The sequence below is a fragment of the Vicugna pacos genome, chromosome 8 (assembly GCF_048564905.1).
Source record: "Vicugna pacos chromosome 8, VicPac4, whole genome shotgun sequence".
NCBI classification, from domain to species: domain Eukaryota; kingdom Metazoa; phylum Chordata; class Mammalia; order Artiodactyla; family Camelidae; genus Vicugna; species Vicugna pacos.
This window is the reverse complement of record NC_132994.1, coordinates 72,022,858-72,036,910: the sequence shown is the minus strand read 5'-3', so window position 1 is coordinate 72,036,910 and position 14,053 is coordinate 72,022,858. Positions and strand designations below refer to the sequence as shown.

Sequence of the window (14,053 nt, the reverse complement as noted above, 5' to 3'; positions counted from 1 at the left end):
TTGTGTGTCTACAGTTTCTTCTGCCAGGAACACTCTTTCCCACACCAGCAGAGGAAACTGGCGCCTTCTCAGCCTTGGAGAGGCCAGCTGCAGCCGATCCAAACAGTTGTTCGCTCCACCTGATTCTCTATCTCAGCCCTCTTTGCTTCCTCATGCCAGAGTGTTGCACGCTTCAGACTCACTTTTTATTTACGAGACGTTCCTCTCCTAGACTGTCAGCTCAGCGAGGGCAGGGACTTCGCCTTCTCTGCGCACAAGGGTACACCCGGTCCTAGCACACACCTGCGTGTAGTAGGCACCTGCCAAATATTTGTTGAACAAATGGATAAATAAGCAAACAAATTAACCAGTATAATGAAGGACTCTAGAAAGTGCACTGAAAGTTCAGGGCTAGAAACGACTAACTCTGTCTGCTGAGTGGATTTAGAGAAGGCTTTACAGGAGGAGAACATCCTGACAGCATGGGAGAGAAAACCAACGCTGTGGTTAAGAGATGGGAATGGGAAAGGCACATATACACCAGAAAAAAAATCCAGAGAGGACAGTGCTGACTACAGCTTTAACAGTCTCCCATATTAGAAAAGGAAGTAGTGGCCCTGATTTGGAGGAGGGAGTGGGTTCAGGTGCAAGTGAGGTGCGAGAATGTACCCGCAGGAACAGAGCATAGTGAAGCTTTGAGTACCCAGCCTTCTGCTCCCTGGGCCCACCATTGCCAAGGTTCCAAATAGAATAATGTGTCCTAATTACAACCCCATACTTCATACACATTGCAAATTTGTTAATGAAAACCCTGGAGAGAGCATGAAAAATGATAACAAGGTATGAGAAAACAGAGTGGATGATCTTTAGCTGGAAGAACACTGAAAAGTGAGGGTAATACAGTGGTCTCTTGTCCAATGAGAAATTTACACATTTACAGAAGAGATAAATGAAGTCAGTTATTCCCTTAGAAATGATACTCATAGTTTCAACACCAACAAAATGTCTACTGTTTGTTGAATGAATAAAAGATCATAAACAGTGCTAAAATTCGGTGTGTCACTTAGTATTCTTATCTGAGGCTGAGTGCATGCTAGATATGCCCAGTCCGGAGCTGTGGCTGCCCAAGACATGGCTCTGTCCCCTGTGTCAGGGTCACCAATTTCACTCGAGAGAACTCCATGCCATCAACACCTGACAAGCCTGAAATAACTCATGTGACCATTCGAGGTCGCTACAATTCCTGACTTAAGGAAAGAAATCTAAGAGTTTAACTGCTCTGTGAGACCTCACGAATGCTATACGTATATTTTGGGGAAATGTTTCTTAAAAACACGATACACATGTGAAACTTCTAAGGACCAGGTTGGAATATGCTGCTTCAAATATTAACACCTCTTACAGACCAGGCACCTTCTTACAACTCAATTGTAAAAAGACAAATAACCTAATTTTAAAATGGACAAAGGAACTGAACAGGCATTTCTTCAAGAAAGATATACAAATGGTCACAAAGCACATGAAAAGATACTCCACAGCGCTAGTCATTAGGGAGATGCAAATCAAAACTACAGTAGGAGACCACGTCACTCTCACTAGGATGATTAGAATCAAAAAGATGAGACGACAAGTGTCGACAAGGACACAAAATACCTCCTATTATGTGATTCCATTTATGTGAAATATCCAAGAAAGGGAAATCTATAGAGAAAGTAGATTGGGGGCGGCTTAGGGGTGGGGAGAGGAACGCTGCGGGGACAGGTAACTAAGGAGTTTGAAGTTTCTTTCTGAGGCTCTGAAAATGTTCCAACGTTGACTATGGGGAGGACTGCACGTATCTGGGAAGATACTTAAATGCCATTAATCACTTTAAATATGCAAATTGTATGGAAGTGAATTATCTCTCAATAAATCTGTTTACATAATAATTTTTAAAAAGACCAGGCACCTATGGAATGGAGCTGGAAAGGTTTTCCAACGTACCTATTCTGGTTAAGCAAGGTAACTTTGAGCTGTACCAGCTGGAGTCACCACCCACGTAAGCCAGGAACACACACATTGTTGTGGACTCTAGGGGACCAATGCAATGCTGTGCACATCAGAAGAATTCAACAAAATAGTTGATAAACAAGTGAACAGAAAAGTAACATTCCAATGAATGAGTATTTTCTACTTCTCCTGAGCAGGCTGAATAAAAGGGGTAAACGCCAGGACGAAGACTTACATCAGGTGTTTGGCAAAACGGCCTCACCTGAGGCTTGGACTACACAGTAGAAGAGTCAGTTGTGGCCTCTTCATTATAAAGTTGTAAATCAGGTCAATCCAGGAAGTGCTCAGTGAACTTTCCTCTGGCAGGAATCGAATGATTCAATCCCCTGTTTACTATTACCAGCGCTCAGACTTTCCTCAGCTGCAGCCAATACCATGGGAAGTCAGAAGCTTCAGTGACTCGACAACCTAGCGGGAGAGACAAAAAGAACACCCCCTGAGCAATTACAGAGTAAGACCCAGCCTGCTCTTACCATTCCCTCTATTTTGGGAACGATGACGTCTCTCTCTTGTTTGTTCAAATAATCTTTCTCTTCCCTCTCTACTCTTCTTCACCCTTAATAATTGGGTGGTTTGGCACTTTAGGCCAATTAACATTAATTTCATTTTAAGAGTTTCATACCCTTGAGATAGAGACACCTTGTATTATCTAAAAATCGGCACAAAAAACTCTAAAACGGGGTGGGGGTGTTTAATGAACAGGGATGGTCCTAATGAAAATGCTATATTATCTGTGACACGATTTGCTTAAGAAAGCACACTTTACATGCTAATGGAAAAGAAAGTATTAATCAATATACAGGATGGAAAGCCCCATACCTAACGCTGACCAGCATGCGACGTTCATTCTAGAATTGACCCAGTTACTTCCTACCAGGAATCACACTTCTTTCTGCTCCTCTTCTTGTTAGAGACGAGACTCTCCACTCACTGCGGGCAGCACTCAGGGATCACTTAAAAGGGAGTATAGCTGTATCTGAGTCCCTGTTCTGAGTCCAAACCCTAGGCTAATGGTTCAACTCCTACCAAACAGGAAAACAGATTTATTTTCTTGCAGCCTGAAGAATATCACACGTGGAACAGACTTGGTAAAAGCTGGATGGATGAAACTCTAGAAGGATCCTGGATCTGGGGGTTGAGAGGCCCTGGTTTCCAAAGAAGGAATTCTTCCCTTGGGGCCACAGTGGCCACCAGGTCTCCTTGTGACAAGGGGTGAGCTGGCAACAGAAGATTCATCACACCAGCGTGACCCTGATCATCAGGAGGGCCTGTCCTTCCACGTGGGGGTGTAGAAGAACAGATTTACACACCGGTGGTCCATGAGGCTGTCTCCTGGTATTTCCCTGCCCAATTCTGATGGCAGCTAGTCATTGTGCAACAGCCACAGCCTGATGGCGACCAGGATTTTCCACCCCTGGAGATGAGCATCTGGGTCATCCTACCAGGAAGGCTGCCTAGACCAGCAGAGGTACTGGTGAAGGAGGAGGGAACCTAGAATGGATAGAAAAGGAGGGGGTGATGAACCACACACAGCCTTGAGAAGACCAGTCTTCCTCTTGCAAATTTCCCAGGAAAAGAGACTGACCAGATTCCTGGAGTAGATGTTTCCAGATGAGATGAACTTTCCAGATGAGATGAACTTACCAGATGAAGCAGTTGTGCAAAAGGCGGACTGTAGTGGATGGTGGTACCCTGCCCAAGTTCCCCCTTCCCACTGAAGGCACTAATTTCCCCAGATTCAGGGACAATTTTCTGCTGAAGGCTCACAACTGTGTTCTTTTCCAGGCATGGCCCTCAGCTGATGGGGGCTACTCGACCTAAGCAACATCCCCTCTCCAGGGGCAACCCATGGCCAACAATTAGTTGATGCAAAGATACAAAACAATCAGTTGATGCAAAGATACAAAGTTTCCATCCCCTTACATCATTAGAGACATAGTTGTGTGTCCTGTGTAAATATTTAACAACCACTTCTTTGCAGGGAAAAAAAAGCTCTGGTTTGTAAGGTTGGGCAATTTCCAGGGTGTAAATACTTCTACTGTGGTCAATTTCAAGATCAGGCTGACGTCACTGAAGGAGGAGCTGGGGGGAGATGCAAACAGTTGCCCCCACAAGCCAATGGGAACCAGCCTGACATATCGCCACACACCTCACAAAGGGCCATCCCAGACTCAGAGCCCCTATGGCATCTGCTGAGACCTGTTGAAACTACTTCATAGCTCAGCGTCTCCTCCACACAGTCCTGCATCCTCACTCCTTACAGGTGATAGTCCTGAGACTCTCCCCAACACACCTGCTCACAATCCTCCACTCTAGTCTATTCCTGGGGCGCCCGCTCTGCACCTGCCCCTGGGAGGTGGCATCCTTCGGAGTCTGTCCTTGGCTTGTTTTCGTTTCACTCTGTAGTCTTTCCCTGGGCAACTTCATACCCTCCCACTGTCTGCCATCACCTCTGAGTCAGGTGACACCACTGGACTTCAGAAAAGAAATTTCCGGATGCCTGCAGAAGCCAAACAGATTTCACTGCTACTTAGAACTCAACAAATACAAGACAAATTGATTATCTTCTCCTGAAATCTGTCTTTTCTTCTGTATTCTCTTTCAGCAAATGTTTCAATGTCTTTCCAATGGCCTACAAATTCAAAACAAAATAAAGCCACAAACTCAGAAGTACCTTTAACAGTTCTTTCCCTGTAAACTGCTGGCAGTCCTCTAGTCCTCTCTCTAAAGGTCTGTCCCTTTTCTCACCTTCTGTCTCCCCCTTCCTTAAGTCCCTAGTAGCTCTAGCCTGCACTGTCTTAGTGCCTCCGAGAGTCTCCTGATTCTTCTTTCGCCTTCTTCCTGCCCACACTGGTCCAGGCCAGTGACATCCAAAGTGGGGTGAGCCTAACAGTCCAAAAGGAACCAAAAGGAAGTTCTAGGGTTACTCTTTATTTTCTTAGTCTGCTCCTTTCACTATATGCCTCATAATGGACAAGCTACATCCGTAAATGCTTATCATTTACAAAGAAAATACTTTTAGTGGAATGCGTGTTCCCTTTTTTGGTTTGATTTCTAGTGGTGCACAATCAAAAAAGTTTACGGATCTCTGCTCACCACTAATCCAGCAACCTTTCTGCCTCACAGATCCCCTTATGTCCCTCCTGTATTTGGTGACTCCCTGGGCTCAGAGGCCACCTCCCTCATGAGGCCTTCCCTAGTTTCCCATGCTGTCATCAATTTTTCTCCTAGGAATTATCCAGGGCCCCTCACCGTGATGCACACCTTTCAGAGTTCTGCCTTGTAATATAGAAATTTACATAAAATGTCCTTATTCTCCAGTGTATCTGAAGCTCATTGAGGACAGAGGCTGTATGTATAATTTTCCCCAGATCCTAGCACTGCCCTTTACATATGGGAAGATCAATGTTTGTTGAATGAATATGTTAAGCATCATACACCTCAAAGACTGATCTTAATGGTATATTTTACATTTAAATGATCTGTCTTTCATAGAGAGTGTCAAGGGAGTTAACAAGATATTTTATAGGACTAGACACTCATCCTTTTCAGGGAAAGTTAGTGAGTCATTAGACTACCAGCCACAGTAACAGAAAGAATTTACCGAAATGATATTACCACCAGGTGGCAGGATAACACTGCTCTTAAATATGTATCTTTCTTTTTTTTAATTTTTTTTTTATTGAAGTACCACCAGTTACAATGTGTCACTCTCCGGTGTACAGCACAATGTCCCAGCCATGCATATACTTCAGTATGTGTCTTTCGACTTGAGTTCTTGTTCAAAACATTATTAACCTACCTATTAAGCTACCTTAGAACACGTCACGTGTCCTGAGAAGAAAGCAGGGACTAGAGCTGATTCTGCTCTGGGCTCATCCCCACCCCTTTCTGCTGAGCCCTGACTTTGCAAAAGGCATCAGGTAACACGTAACTCTCACTTTCCGAGCAGGCTGCGAGAGGTTCTGACTCAGCAGGTGTGCTCTCCGCATGGAGAAGTCTAACGCAGCCCCCCAGCTGCAATCCTTGTGCGGATCAGGGTGCCAGGGGGCTTCTGCGGGCAACTTTCCCTCTGCATCAGGCGCCGCATCTCAGACCTCAGTGAGTGAGGCTAACATTTGGAGGTGTTCACCAAGGGTGGCCCCGGTGTGTCTCTGTGCCTGTGAGCCTCCCATTCGGTCACAGGGCACCCAGACGTGTGGCTCCGCATCACACAGAAGGTAGAAAGTAGGAGTCAGTATGTGAGCACCTGGCTGGAGGTATTTTATGAAGGTTTTTTGGGGAAGAATGCAGCACCCTCTGTCCCCCAAACTGGATAAGGATTCCCCTGTGGGACCTCTTTGGAGACAGGAGGCTTAAGTGAGAAGATTATGATGGAACCCTGGGCCATGCCCTCTCCATCCCTCAGAACCCCCAGATCATTTGGGGGAAATCAGATCAGAGGGTCTAAGTGCCACCTTTTCTGGAAGAGCCCAGAGGGACCAAAAGCTCCAGCAGAAGGAGAGACAGGGCCTGAATGCTCCAGCATGACAAAATAAATGTCACTTATCAACAACTCATCAAGTTCTGGGCACTGTCTTCAGTTCTGACTCATTTAATTGTTCACAACTATCCTATGAATTAAATTATTTTAATCCCTATTGTTTTCAGATGTGAAAATAAAGTTTCTGCCTTGCTGGGAAATGATGGGGCAGGGCTTCAGGTCTGAGTAGTCCCTAAGCCCACGCCTCTGACTTCTGTGCCAGTTGCTTCCTTGAGTGGGACACGAGTATGCAGAGGAGCACCTGGCCTGGTGAAGGCTGAGGTCGCGTGAGGTGTGACTCCACCATGAGCTGTGATGAGCTGTGTGACTTGTCCTTCAAAGGCCAGTCAAGACATCTAAGCAGAACCCCCCTCCCCGCCACCGTGGCCCAAAACTTGAAAGGCAGTCTGGAAAGGCACCTACCAAATTGACTGATGTCCACTCTCCAGTGGATTGATGGCTTAAAGTAGAAATTAAATGCAGTATCAGAAGAGTAAAGAAGGAACCTGACTTCTTGCACACTTGACTGGTAGACTGAGATTCATGCCCAGTAGAATAAGGGGAGGGAAGACTGCAAGCAGACGTTGAAGATCTGCTCTAGCCCAGACACTTTAACATCAGTATGTTAATCCTCCCTCGAGGGGTTAATAACCTCCCCACATTGACTGAGCACAGCCAGGATCTTAGAGGGCAAGGCTACAAGGCTGAGTTTGCTGTGAGGTAGAGGCAGGATTCAAGTTCAGATCAGCTCAAGTTCAAGTTCAGAATCACAGGGCAGTTTTCCACTGGACCAGGGAGACTTGATATCGGAGGTCAGCCCAGCCGAGGTGGCCACCTTACAGATGAAGAATGACATGATGGCTCTTGGACGAGCCACCCAGCCCGCTCTCCATCCCCTCACCCAGTCACTCTGACCAAACTTGATCAGAAAACGCCCCTCTCATTTGGTACAAGTGACTCCTTCTGGTTTGCGGCTTTTGGCACTGGCTTATCTCTGATTCTGATAAAAGGAGCTTCGCTGAAAAGCTCTTGGCAGTTGTTCAGCAGAGGAATTTTGAAAATTTAAATAGCTTTATTGAGGTATCATTGGCATGCAGTAAATTGCAAATTGACATGAAATGAACTGTCCATTTAAAGTGGACAACTTGATAAGTTCTGATCTATGGACACACCTGTGAAACTATCAGCATACTCAGGATAGTGAAAATATCCACCCCCTCCAGAAGTCTCCTTGTGCCTCTCCTTTGCAATCCCTCCCACCTTCCCTCCCTCCTCCCTGCTCCCCACCAGCAACCACTGATCTGCCTTCTGTCACTGCAGATTAGTTTGCATTTTCTAGACTTTAACATAAATGGATTCATATAATACGTGCTCCTTTTGTCTGGATGCTTTGGCTCAGAATAATTATTTGGGGATTCATCCATGTCATTATCTGGATCAACAGTTCATTCCTTTTTCTTCCTGAGTAATATTTCATTGTACTGCTGTTCATTAATCCATTCACCTGGACTCTATTCCATTCCACTCATCTATTCATGTGTCTTTATATCAATTGCATACTTTTTTTATTTTTTTATTTAAGTACAGTCAGTTTACAATGTTGTGTCAATTTCTGGTGTACAGCACAATATTTCAGTCATACATATACATACATATATTCATTTTTATATTCTTTTTCATTATAGGTTACTACAGGTATTGAATATGGTTCCCAGTGCTATACAGTATAAACTTGTTGTTAATCTATTTTATATGTAGTAGTAGGTATCTGCAAATTTCTAACTCCCAATTTATCCTTCTCAGTCTCTTTTCCCCTGGTAACTATAAGTTTGTTCTCTATGTCTGTGAGTCTGTTTCTGTTCTGTAAGTAATTTCATTTGTGTCTTTTTTTTTTGGTTCCACATATAAGTGATATCATATGATATTTTTCTTTCTCTTTCTGCCTTCACTTAGAATGATGATCTCCAGGTCCATCCATGTTGCTGCAAATGGCATTATTTTATTCTTTTTTATGGCTGAGTAGTATTCCATTCATATGTATTTTTTTCTTTATCACATATATATGTCATATATATCTTATATATATCATATGTATCATATATATATATATAAAGAAAATGCCCCTGAGGTCCATTCCACCCAGGAGAGTCTGCCTGTCCCTCTTTCCCTCCCAGGACAAGGAAAAGCCTGCATTCTCCTCCCAGAGGTCAGCATGAGCCATCTTTTGCTTAAATGGTCTCAGAACAGCTGCCACACCGGCTGCAGCAGACAATATTCTTGGGCTTATGTGAAGAATATAAATGACATGAAACTGCAGAAAACCTCCCTATCATTTGCTCCTTGTCCCTGAAACCAGCACCTGAACCAAGCTGAGTGCAAAGCCGGCGGCCTCACGCAGCCCCGAGCCCAGGCAGGGAGGGGCATCCTCCTGCAGGAACGAGCACCGATGGGGCTCCTAGCAGCGGGCCACTCAGTGGGACACTTGCTAGCAGTTTCTATAAAGATGTGCAGGTAGTAAGGAGACTGGAATTAGCCGTTGAAATACAACTTGAGAAAGTTCAGAATCCATTGCCCCTACCTCCTTTCCTTCCATTTCCCTCTTCCAACGTCACGCCCAACCCCTCAGCTTTGAACATTGTGAGTCAGTTATGCACTAAAAAGGAAATAGAAAAAGAAGCTGTCTCTCGTCTCCCTGCACCCTGGGGACGTGGCGCTGATGATCTGTCTGAGCCTGGCGACTGCGTACTGGAAAGCTTTGAGCAAAAAGTCAGGGCAGTAGGGTACGTGGAATCTCTCTGTACTATCTTTACAAATTGTCCATAAACATAAAACTATTCTAAAATTAAAACATTACATTTTAAAAGTCAACACAGCCATTTGAAAGAGAAGTTAGGGAAAGAGAAGGTTTACTAAAGTTGCTGAAAAATAACTCTGTAGCTCTAAAAAGTAACCATCCTCTGTTTTTAGCTTCCCAATTGGAAAATGACCATTAACCATCCACTTTCCAGATGCTCCTCTTTGACTTGGCATTTATTTCTTCATGCTGTAAGGTGCTCCTCAGATGCTCCATGAAGCAAAAGGGAGTGTTTTGGTTTCTCCCCAATCCTTCCAGGAGAAAACACTCTTCCATCTGTTTCTCCTCCCCAACCCTGACTGTGTCGTTTTTTTCTGGTTTAATTGGAGAAAAGAAGAACAGATATTAAAAGTCTCCTCAACGGAAAGTCTGGAGATGTTCAGTGCTTACAGAAGGTATGAATGCATGGAATTTAAAGATGAGAACTTCAGGCCGCATTATGTCTCATAAAAATGAAGGACATACAGACACCCACTCCCTGAGTTGGGAAGTAGACTGTCCTGTTGACGAGGCATTCTACTGAAGAGGACCCCACTAATGGGATAACCCCACAAGTAGATAAAGACAAAAATATGGGGATCTGTCACCCATTAAAACCAGCCTGTCTTCTGGTTACAGCTTTGCCCAGGAGGAAGCCTGTCTGGTAAACCCAAGTGTTGAAACAAAACAGAATCCCTGGGATCTGACTCTGACAATTCTCACTACTGAACGGAAATCCATCCAAAGGCAGGTCTATCTTGGACCTTGACACAGAGAGCTGTTACTGAAAAAATCACCAGGAGTTCCAGATGAGACCACCACAGCATGCACAAGGAAAGCCTCAGTCTGAGACCTGGAGGTGTTTCCCAACAGAATGGGTAGGACATTAGATACTCATTCACAGGTAAAGTCAATCCTTCCATGTAGATGGTCAATGGAGAATGTATGAATGACTGTAGGTGACCCCCAAGGAAACTGGCCCCCTGGGGATCACACCTGTGTGGGAATCCCCTTTCCTGGATTTTGGGCAGGAATTTTGACTTGTTTGTAACCAAGAAAACATGGCGGAGATGATGGGCTGTCACTCCTTGATTAAGGTTCCACATCTGGCAAAGATTCATCTTGCTAACAGGCGTGCTGGACTCTTCCGCACTGGTCTGGAAGAGTCTGCCATGGAGACAATGGCCACAGTGGAGCAGCCCATGTGGCAGAGAACTGTGGGTGACTCTGGTTACAGACGCTGAAGCCTTAGCCCTGCAACAAGAAGTAAGCCCTGAACAACAACCTGAGTGTGGGAGCCGACCTTTCCCCACTGGAGAGTCTCATGACACTTAGCCCTGGCAATACCTTGACTACAGCCTGGTGAGGTGCTGCAGCCAAAGACCCAGCTCAGCCACGCCCAGACCCCTCACCCATGGAAACTCTGAGATTATGAATGGATGTGGTTTTAAGCTGCTAAATGTATGGTTATTTGTTATACAGCAATTGCTGACCGATACGTGGGAATAAGGTATACTCTTGCATGTTAGCCACTTTTACTTTCAAATATAAAAAATTTGTTCCTAGAAGGTCTCTTCATGCTATTAAAAGCATTCCTTCCCATTCCTACAGAGGGGACCCCTGAATCCAGGCCCATGGTGGAGACCCATCTAAGACATATGACAGTGGAAGAAGGCTCTCCAAAGGAAACTTAGGGTCCCATGACCAGAAGAAAAAGGAGACAGAAAGTGAATATCCAAAAAGTAATCGTTGCCTACCTGAGAATCCAACCCACTCAGTTTGACAGAGGTCCCGAGAGGTAAATGGATTCTGGAGTCACAGCTCCATGGCAGGTTCAGGAGCAAATCTATATTTTCTTGTCCCCAATCCTGGACTGTTATCACTAGAGCACATTGGATGACTAATGTTTTTGGATAATCTTATTCCTCTGTTCTCTTAACCGATTTAGGAATATTTATTCAGTGAGAAAGCATTGAACTCAAAGTTAAATTATTAGTGAAGATAAACAAAAGTTAAAAAAAAATCCAGCAGTGGAATCAAACTTGTTGTTTGGAAGAGAAACGCCTATTTGGCTGCCCTTTTAAAACATTTCCAACTGGTTTTCGCATACTTGGTACTTTGAATTACTCCCACAGTCAGGAACAACTGAAGAGCAAATATGAACCTGTTAAAAGAAAAAATAAAAGAGAATTAACTTTCTGGCTTCTATTTTTCTCTCTCTCTCTTTCCTTACACTTGGGGGTCTTCTCATATAAAGAGATGGAAAAGTAGGCTCTCTCACTGGGAAGGAGCTTCAGGCTCATGTAGACAAATGCCTTCCTTTGCACATAAACGAACAAGTAGCCACAGGACCGGTCTGTGCTGGGCGCTCCGCTGGGCTCAGGGGCTGTAACTGGGACGCAGGTCTACAGGACTCCTTCCTTCGCCATGCGATTTCACAGGCCCACCTGTGGTCCAGGAGCACTGGGAGCTTCTAAAGGCTGCAACAGATGTGCATGTGGCTTCCTGAGGTGGAAACACAGCTGCTTACAGCCCGCTCATGGCGCTGGTGTGCCCGGAGTGGCTGCATCACGGAGGGGGCCCTGACCAGGACCTCAGTAAACAGCTCTGGCACTCGCCTCCTGCCTGGCCTTCTGCTCTTTGTTTTGGCAGCCCTGCTCTCAGGGACGGCCGCGGTTCCACGGAAGCCCAGGGGCGGGGGAGGGGGGAGGTTTAGACAGAGGAGAGGAGGTGGGTACGAAGCCAAGTCCCCCTGTGGGACTCAGAGCAAGGTGCCCTGTCTGAGCCTCCGCTAGTCCCGCACGGAAGAAAGGTAATGACCGCTGCCTGCAGCCTCTCCGTGGTGAGCAGGTGAAATGACTCGGGTGAGAGCCATGTCCAAGGTCCGGGCCAGTCTGACCCAGGTCCAGACCCCTAACCATGTCTCATCCACAGCTGAGCGACGCCGGGCGGCTTGCTGCGCACCATGTTCTATGTGCTTTCCACAGAGTAACACTCGGTCCTCAAAACCGCATGTGAGATGAACACTGTTTCACTCATCCCCATGGTATAGATGAGGAAAATGAGTCACCGGGAGGGCGAGGTTTGGAGGAACTAGCCAGGGTGCCAGCACAGCCAGAACACAGACTCAGGCCGCGGGGCCCCAGCGTCAGGTTCCTAATTATCCTGTTCCACCAACTTTTTTTTTCTGCACCTTTTGATAAATCCAAAGAAGGGAGTCCAGAGACCCACCCTCTCACTCTTACTTCCTCCCGTTCTCCACCCCCAACCCCTCACGCCTCTTCGGGTCTGGGACTCTGCTGTCTTACTCCCAGATTCCGACCCTGACCTCCTCCACATCACAGCCCCACTGAGTCACCTGCCTCTTTGGTGTCCACTGAATCTCACAGTTTCCTCTGCAGCCTGAAGATGTTCCGCCCACCCAGGGCCTGTCTAGATGGGGAGGCAGGAAGACTGCATTTGTTGACCATTTGGCAAAGGCTTCTTGGTGGCTCATAGAATGACCAGACGCGAAGCGCCTGACCATGCCAGCGTGGGAAGGATGCTAGCCAATCACTGAGTGGAATTCACCAACAGATCTGAAGCCCCGGTGGTGAGTTTCCTTCCAGGTAAGCCCCAGGAGGAAAAGGAGACATGGCGCCAGAAGGACCACACTTGGGTTCTGATGTGCCGTGACACAAATTCTGTAAACATTCCAGGGAGAGCCTGGGGAGGGGGAGGCGCTGAGGGGCTGAGCACCTTTCCAGCATCTGTGGAACCGGGGTTTTGGCATCAGGCCCAGCTGTGGGCCGTGTCATGGAGCCGTGATGTTCCCTCTCCAAGTCACATATGCAGACATTTTTTTCATTCTGTCAAAAAGGTCTTTTAAGTTCATGACAATCTCTTTTTTCCCACAATTTTCAATCTGACAAAGAACTGGTGCATTTCTCATCGCTGTTCAATACATTTTACAAATGGAAATCTCTCCTCCTTGCAATGATGCTTCAAAAACCACATCTGATAATATGATAGGAGTAGCTTTCAGTGTTGTCCAATCCGGAGGTGTTGATCAGCACACGTCCCCATGGGCTGGCCGTGCAGACATTTGTCATTTCTAATTGATTGGCTGCTGAGATGCTGTGGATACGCTGAGTTTGAGATGCCTCTGACAAAGCGGGGCCAGAAGTGGCAAGAGAAAATGTGTGATCTGCCTTGGCAAGTAAAGCAGCTATCCCCTCCAATTGAGCGGGGCTGGGGTCCCTGAACCCCCGACCCGGCGCCCGGGCATCTGGCGGGAGGAGCCGCCACCACTCTGCGTAGTCACCAACTGGCTTCCCGTGTGGCGGGCCCAGGGCGTCCCTTCCTCCTCCACGCCCGGGTACCTCCCTGCAGAGATATTCACTCCACTGAAGGGCCTGACCTTCTCAGACAGAGAGGAGCCATTCTCAGATCAAGAATAACCTCCAAATATACATCTGGAAGTACTTATGGGAGACACAGTATCTGGGATTGGCTTTTAAATGCTTCAGCAGCAATAACTACAAACAACACCACTGAACACAAACGGCAAGTACAAACACCACCAAGACAGAGTGGGGTAAAGAGGACAAACTGCAGAGCGCTGACGACTGGCGAGGGCCAGCCATGAGTTCGTGGGAATCCAGCGTTTTCTCCATGTTTGTCTTTATTTG

General features: G+C 46.2%; 1 long non-coding RNA gene across 2 annotated transcripts; it reads right to left on the bottom strand.

Annotated features, from left to right (window-relative positions):
* Positions 1-10,594: 10,594 nt before the first annotated feature.
* Positions 10,595-13,027, bottom strand: LOC140697921 (uncharacterized). 2 transcript variants are annotated; one of them, XR_012075299.1, is made up of 3 exons: positions 12,742-13,027; positions 11,141-11,547; positions 10,595-10,637 (listed from the first exon to the last, which is right to left on the bottom strand). It is a non-coding gene; the product is annotated as an uncharacterized lncRNA (long non-coding RNA). The 2 variants fall into 2 exon arrangements; XR_012075300.1 differs by having other exon boundaries at positions 12,746-13,027.
* Between the last annotated feature and the right edge of the window lie 1,026 nt (positions 13,028-14,053).